Below are 6341 nucleotides of genomic sequence, written 5' to 3' on the forward strand. Positions count from 1 at the left end.
CCATAATAGAATCATATGTCATTGTAAAGCACTCTGAGTAAGCTTTCCGGAATATACTGATGCTGGACGGTATACATAGTATGCTACTTCTGGTGTAAGGATGGAGAGATATATAGGAATATATATTTGTAGTCACATAAAGAAACTCCAGAAGGAAATATAAATTAATGAGAATGTTTTCTAGCTAAGGCTGCATAAAGGCAAAAAGATGGCACTTCCTAATGAATGACTTTTTTTTTTTAACATTTTTTGGCTTCTCAACTATGTGAATGTATTATCTATTCAGGACTTCTTATTTAAAATAATAATAATACAACTCAATAACAAAATAACCCATTTTTTTTAATGGGTAACAAATTCAAACACTTCACCAAAGAAAAGATGGGTAGCAACTAAGCACATGAAAGATGCTCAACATCATTAGTCATTAAGGAAATGCAAATTAAAACCAGAATGTCTCAAATTAAAAAACCTGAAAATACCAAGTGCTGAGGAGGATGAGGAGTCACTGGAATTCATGCATTGCTGATGGGAATGGAAAAGGATACAGCCACTTTGGAAAACAGAATATCAATTTCTTATAACATTTAACATGCATTTACTATACTATCCAGAAATCCTACTGCTACAGATCGAACCAAGAGAAATGGATATATGTCTCTCCATCCAAAAACCTAAAAAAACCTGAACACAAATGTTTATAGTAGCTTTAATTATAGTCACCAAAAATAGGAAACATCCCAAACATCTACCAACTGATGGATAAGCAGTTATATTGCTGGAATACCAGTTAGCAATAAAAAGGAAAGAACTGACGTGTGCAACTAATGAATGAATTTCAAATGCTCTCCGCTAAGTGAAAGAAACCAGATTCAAAAGGCTACATGTGGTATGATTCCATTTCTGTAACAGTGTGGAAAAGGTAATACCATAGAGACAAAAAACAGATCAGTGGCCAGGGGCTGTAGGCTGAGAAAGGTTTGCCTACAAAGGTGCTCAAGGGAACTTTTGGAGGCAATGGAATTGTTCTATATCATGCATGTGGTGTGCATTTGTTAAAATTCATAAAACTGTAAACCTTAAAGGGGTGAATTTTCCTGTATGCAAATTATACCTCAACAAACATGACTTTAAAAATTATTAATAGTAAATAGGAGGGAGATATGGTCCAACTTGTGCTTGACAAAGGTCACTTTGGTTGCTAGTTGGTAAAAACACTGGAGTGTGCAAGAGATTTAAAATTGCAGCTGTTACAGTGGTTCTGTTGGACAACTCCCCTGGGACCAGGACCAAAACAACTCTCCTGAGGGCCAGGTGGTGAAACTGGACAAAGGCAGGCCCCTTAAAGGTATATTTCAAGGAGTGAAAGTTGGGAAGACCTACTAATGGACTGGATGTGGGTTAGGAGAGACCTAGAGTTGTCAAAGGGGACTCCAAACATTCTTTTATTTCCCGTGTGTCTTAGTCCATTCAGGCTGCTATAACAAAAATAACACAGACCGGATGGCTTAAGCAACAAATATTTATTTCTCACACTTCTGGAGGCTGGGAAGTTCAAAATCAAGGTGCTGGAAGATTTGATGTCTGGTGAGGACTTGCTTCCTGGTTCATATATAGCCATCTTCTCACTGTGTCTTAACATGGCAGAAAGGGCAAGGGAGCTCCCTGGAGTCTCTTTTCTAAGGGCACTAATCCCATTCATGAGGGCTCCACTCTCATGACCTAATAATCTCCCAAAGGCCCCACTTCCAAATACCATCACATTAGGCGGTAGTTTTCAACAGATGAATTAGAGGACATACAAACATTCAATCTGTAGCACCGTGCCATATGAGGTAAGCATAGAGAAAAGATTATCAAACAGTTCTATTCCTAATGCCACCTCCGGTAGAGTCTCTAAATGTATGCTAAGGACTGGAATCATAATACAAAAACTAGAGACCATGAGACTGAGAATCCTTTAGCTGTTTGTCCTAGAAATTAAAGAGGAAAGAACCAAATCCAGGTTTTCTCAGGTAAGAAGGACTACTGGGGCGGGGGGGGGGGGGTGCACCTGGCTGGTTTAATAGGAAGAACGTTCAACTCTTGATCTCAGGGTCATGAGTTTGAGCCCCACCCAAACTCATGGGTGTAGAGATTACTTACAAAAAAGAAACTTTAAAAAAAAGGTGGGGTTGGGGGCTACTGTGAAAGAAAATGCTCCCACTCCAGAAGGGCAACTTTGTCATTTCTATTTTCTGGTCAACATAAAATGGCCTGACAAGAAAAGAAGAGAAAAAAATTGGGGGTTGAAATGTATTTTGTTTATTACTTAATAATATATCATTAAATTTACTTTTTTTTTCATATGTTAAGTTCATTTCATGTGCTTGCACGTGTATTTACCTTGGCTGATTATGAACTGACAAGTGATTGCCCATTTGCCTAGCATGGACATTCCTCACCACGCCATTAACACGCTGACCCCAATTTGGACCTAACTATCTAGAGCAAGGCAGTTGCTTTGGTCACCTCAGTTCAGAGTCATTTGGTCAAAATAGCTAAATCATATCTTAGAATGTCATGTGAAGTTCAACAGAAAATCCTTTTAGGTTTGTGCTAGTGAAACCCCTTTGTGATAAAGGTTAAGACCATAAAGAAAAGCAATGATAGAGCCCAAACCTACTATGTACAACCTCTTGTTTTATTTTACATGTATATACATACATATACATACTTTATTTTACATATATATCTACATACATATACATACTTATATACAGATATATTCTGATTATGAAAATGACACACAAATCCTATAAAACATTTCAGAAAACCCTCCCAAGTTCACATACCAGATAATCACTGTAGCTTTTTGTTACATATTTATTCCTCTAGTTTGTTTTCTCCCCAACCACATTTATGTTAGGAGTATTACTTATACAAAGATAATTTAAAGAAATTCAAGCCAAGGTTTTAGCACTGGGTATTAATACTTCTACCCTGATTAGAAAGAGGAAATTATATGAGAGGATATACCTAAATAACTCTAAAGGATATGTCTAAATAATTCATTAATTTTAAAGTACTAATCTAGGTTTTTTCCTTTGAGGGTTATTAAGAGAACATGATAGAAAATTCATGTAAAAGAGTAAAAGAAAACTACAGACTTATCTGATTCTACATAAAGATTCTTAGCAACAGTATCTCAAAAAGAGTTAACACATTTAATTTATGATAGTGACAGGGTTCAGAACACACTACCCCCAAATATGGCGCCTTGGCATATTGCATATTTTAAGCGGAAGGAATTTGGGAAATGGCAGGTTCAGGAAGGACTCTCTGGTCTTTTCTGCCCTGAAGCACATCATAAGACCCTCCTATGAGAAGAGCTCTTCCTATACCCAGAGAAAAGGAGCATTCCTTTTATCAAAGATGGAGGGACTCTGAGAGGAATTCAAACAAGTATTGCTAAGTTTCCCCCAGTTTACTACTATCAACATGTGCATTTTGTCCTCCATGTTGTTCCATGACTTTCCACTCTTCTTCAAACCCAGGATAAAACCACTAAGATTTAGCCGTTTCTTGGGATCTTCACTTCTTTATGAAGGCTCTTGCATTACATAAAATTTAGATTAAATAAATTTGTATGTTTTGCACTGCTAATCTGTCTTTTGTTATAACATCCCAATCAAGATCCTAGAAGAGTTGAAGAAACAAGATTTCTTTTCCTACCCTACAATGGAAAATTTTTACTCTGGTAGAAATGTTTTCTACATAATACAGTCAAGTGTATGTCCTAATGTATTTAGCCATTTGAATTAGGAAAATAGTGATTAATAACTATTAGGTAATTAACATCAAGATATCTTATTTGTCAACACTCAAACTATTCCAGAAAGCTTAAGAAAACTTTTAAACAAATATGTTTTGTATCCCCTTATATGCAAATTTCCAGAAGATTCCTGGAGGAAAAAAAAATGTAAAGAAAGCAACATTTTTTCAGATTTGTCTGTTAGAAAACATCTTTTTTGCTATCTTCATATTTAATAGTTTAGCTGAGCAGAGAATTGGATAGGAGAGATATTGTCTCAGAATTTTTAAGGCATTGCTTTATTAGCTTTTAGCTTCTGGTGTTGAGAGTTCAATGCTGTGGTATGTCCTCATGACTTTTCTTTTTCTTTTTGGAAGCTTTTAGATTCTTTTTCTCCCTGCTGGGGATTTTACAGTGTTGTTTTCATTTCTCGTTCTTTTTTTTAAGAAAAAAATTTTAAAGTTTATTATTTTGAGAGAGAGAGAGGGAGAGCATGCACACATGAATGGGGGAGGGGTAGAGACAGATGGAGAGAGAGAATCCCAAGCAGGCTTCACACTGCCAGGGCAGAGCCCAACTCGGGACTTGATCCCACTGTGTGAGCTCATGACCTGAGCTGAAATCAAGAGTCAGAGCCTCAGCTAGTTGAGCCACCCAAGTGCCCGCATTTCTCATTCTTAATGGGACTCTCCACATCCTTTATTCTAGGATATGTTCCTATATCTATCTATGATGGTTCATTTTATGTGTCAGCTTGATGGGGCCACAAGGTGCCCAGATATTTGGTTAAACATTATTCTGGGTGTGTCTGTGTATTTCTAGATGATATTAATATTTAAATCAGTAGACTGCATAAAGCAAATTGCCCTCAGCAATGCAGATAGACCTCATTCAATTCACTGAAGCTCCAGGAACAGAACAAAATGTTGAATTAGAGAGAATTCACTTTCTCTGCCTGACAGCCTACCACCCAGGGTGTTGTTCTCCTGCCCTTGGACTCAGACTCAAACTGGAGTTATACCATTGGCTCTCCTGGATTTCTTGCAGATTTTGGCACTAATTGGCCTCCACATTCAAGTAAGCAAATATATTACACTTATATGTATATATACTATTGGTTCTGTTTTTCTGGAAAACCCAGACTAGTTCAGTATCTGGTGATTTCTGCCTCTCTCTTTTGTCCGCTTTTTGAAATTCCTATTAGTCAGATATTGAACCTCTTGAATTGCCCTACTTTCCTTTGCTTTGCTTTGCTTTGCTTTGCTTTGCTTTGCTTTGCTTTCCTTTCCTTTCCTTTCCTAACTTTTTTGATCTACTCTTGAACAATTCCTCAACTTTATCTTTCAACCATTCTTTTGAATTTTTCACTTAACCTATTTTTAATTTCTAAAGCTCTTCCTTGTTCTTTCATTATTGCATTGTCTTAGCATACTATTTTTATCCCACGAATGCAATATCATCACTTATCTTTCAGAGGATATTAATGGTTTGTTTGAAGTTTATGTAGAGGCCACTTTTAGGCAACAGGCTTGAGCAATGGAAACCTAAGCAAGGCAAAAGGGCTCACAGCAACCACCACGTTGAATGCAAACAGGCTCATTAAGTGACCCACCTCAAAATAACCATAGGCCCTAACTGACCAATAGACTACTTACAGCCAGGCATAATTCCTAAGATTACCAAAGAAAGGAAAGATTCCACATAGTCCCTGAACCCTCTCACTCTGCCCTCTAACTATAGCCCCTCACCACCGCCCCCAACACAGTGTCCTTTGCTGTCCCGACTGCCCCCTTGCAGTATATTCAATAAACTTCTATCTCCTTTGTTCTGCCTTGGGTGAATTCTTTCATGGCCTGTGCTGCCAGCCTCCACCCAATCCGGATGCCCCACGGTTTTCTTCTGCCCTTTGCACTGCCTTGGACTCTCCTGAGTTTTATTCTGTCGTTTTACTACTTTTTTTTCTTTGTAAGAAGTTTTCCTCGAAAGTCTTCCAGTTCATATTAAAACTGAAGTGCTAAAAACCAGATTGGAAGCTTTCAGTACACAAATAGGGCTTGTAAAATGGTGAGTTCCACTGCAGGGTAATCAAGTGGAGCTTGGGTGTTTTACTGGACAACCCTAAAAGTCAATAGATCTTTTTCTTGGATCTTCTCCAAAGAGTAATTATCCAGTCTGCTGAGTGAAGGCTATAAGCTTCCCTGCCATTCTTGTGGGGACTAAGGAGGGGACAAAGCCTGGGTGTCACCATGTGGTATGCTGTGGTTCACCAGATTCCACTGTTTTCTGTCTAGTGCTTCATCCCCACCTTCAGCTGTGCCTGTCATCATCCCTGAGTCCAGAGTCTCTTGGTGTAATCTCTCCAATACCAAACCTCCCATTTCCTTCTTGGGTTGAGGGTATAATCACTGGACTTCAGGGGGTGTGGTAGAAGTTCAAGGGGCCTAATTACTCCTTATGCAAACTCTCAACTAATTTTCCTGTGTTTATCTCACATCTTGCCCTTCTTGGAAGGTCTCTAACTTCTGAGTCTTTCAGATGTTCCCCGCCC

The sequence above is a fragment of the Herpailurus yagouaroundi genome, unplaced genomic scaffold, assembly GCF_014898765.1.
Source record: "Herpailurus yagouaroundi ecotype Mexico unplaced genomic scaffold, PumYag 140, whole genome shotgun sequence".
NCBI classification, from domain to species: Eukaryota; Metazoa; Chordata; class Mammalia; order Carnivora; family Felidae; genus Herpailurus; species Herpailurus yagouaroundi.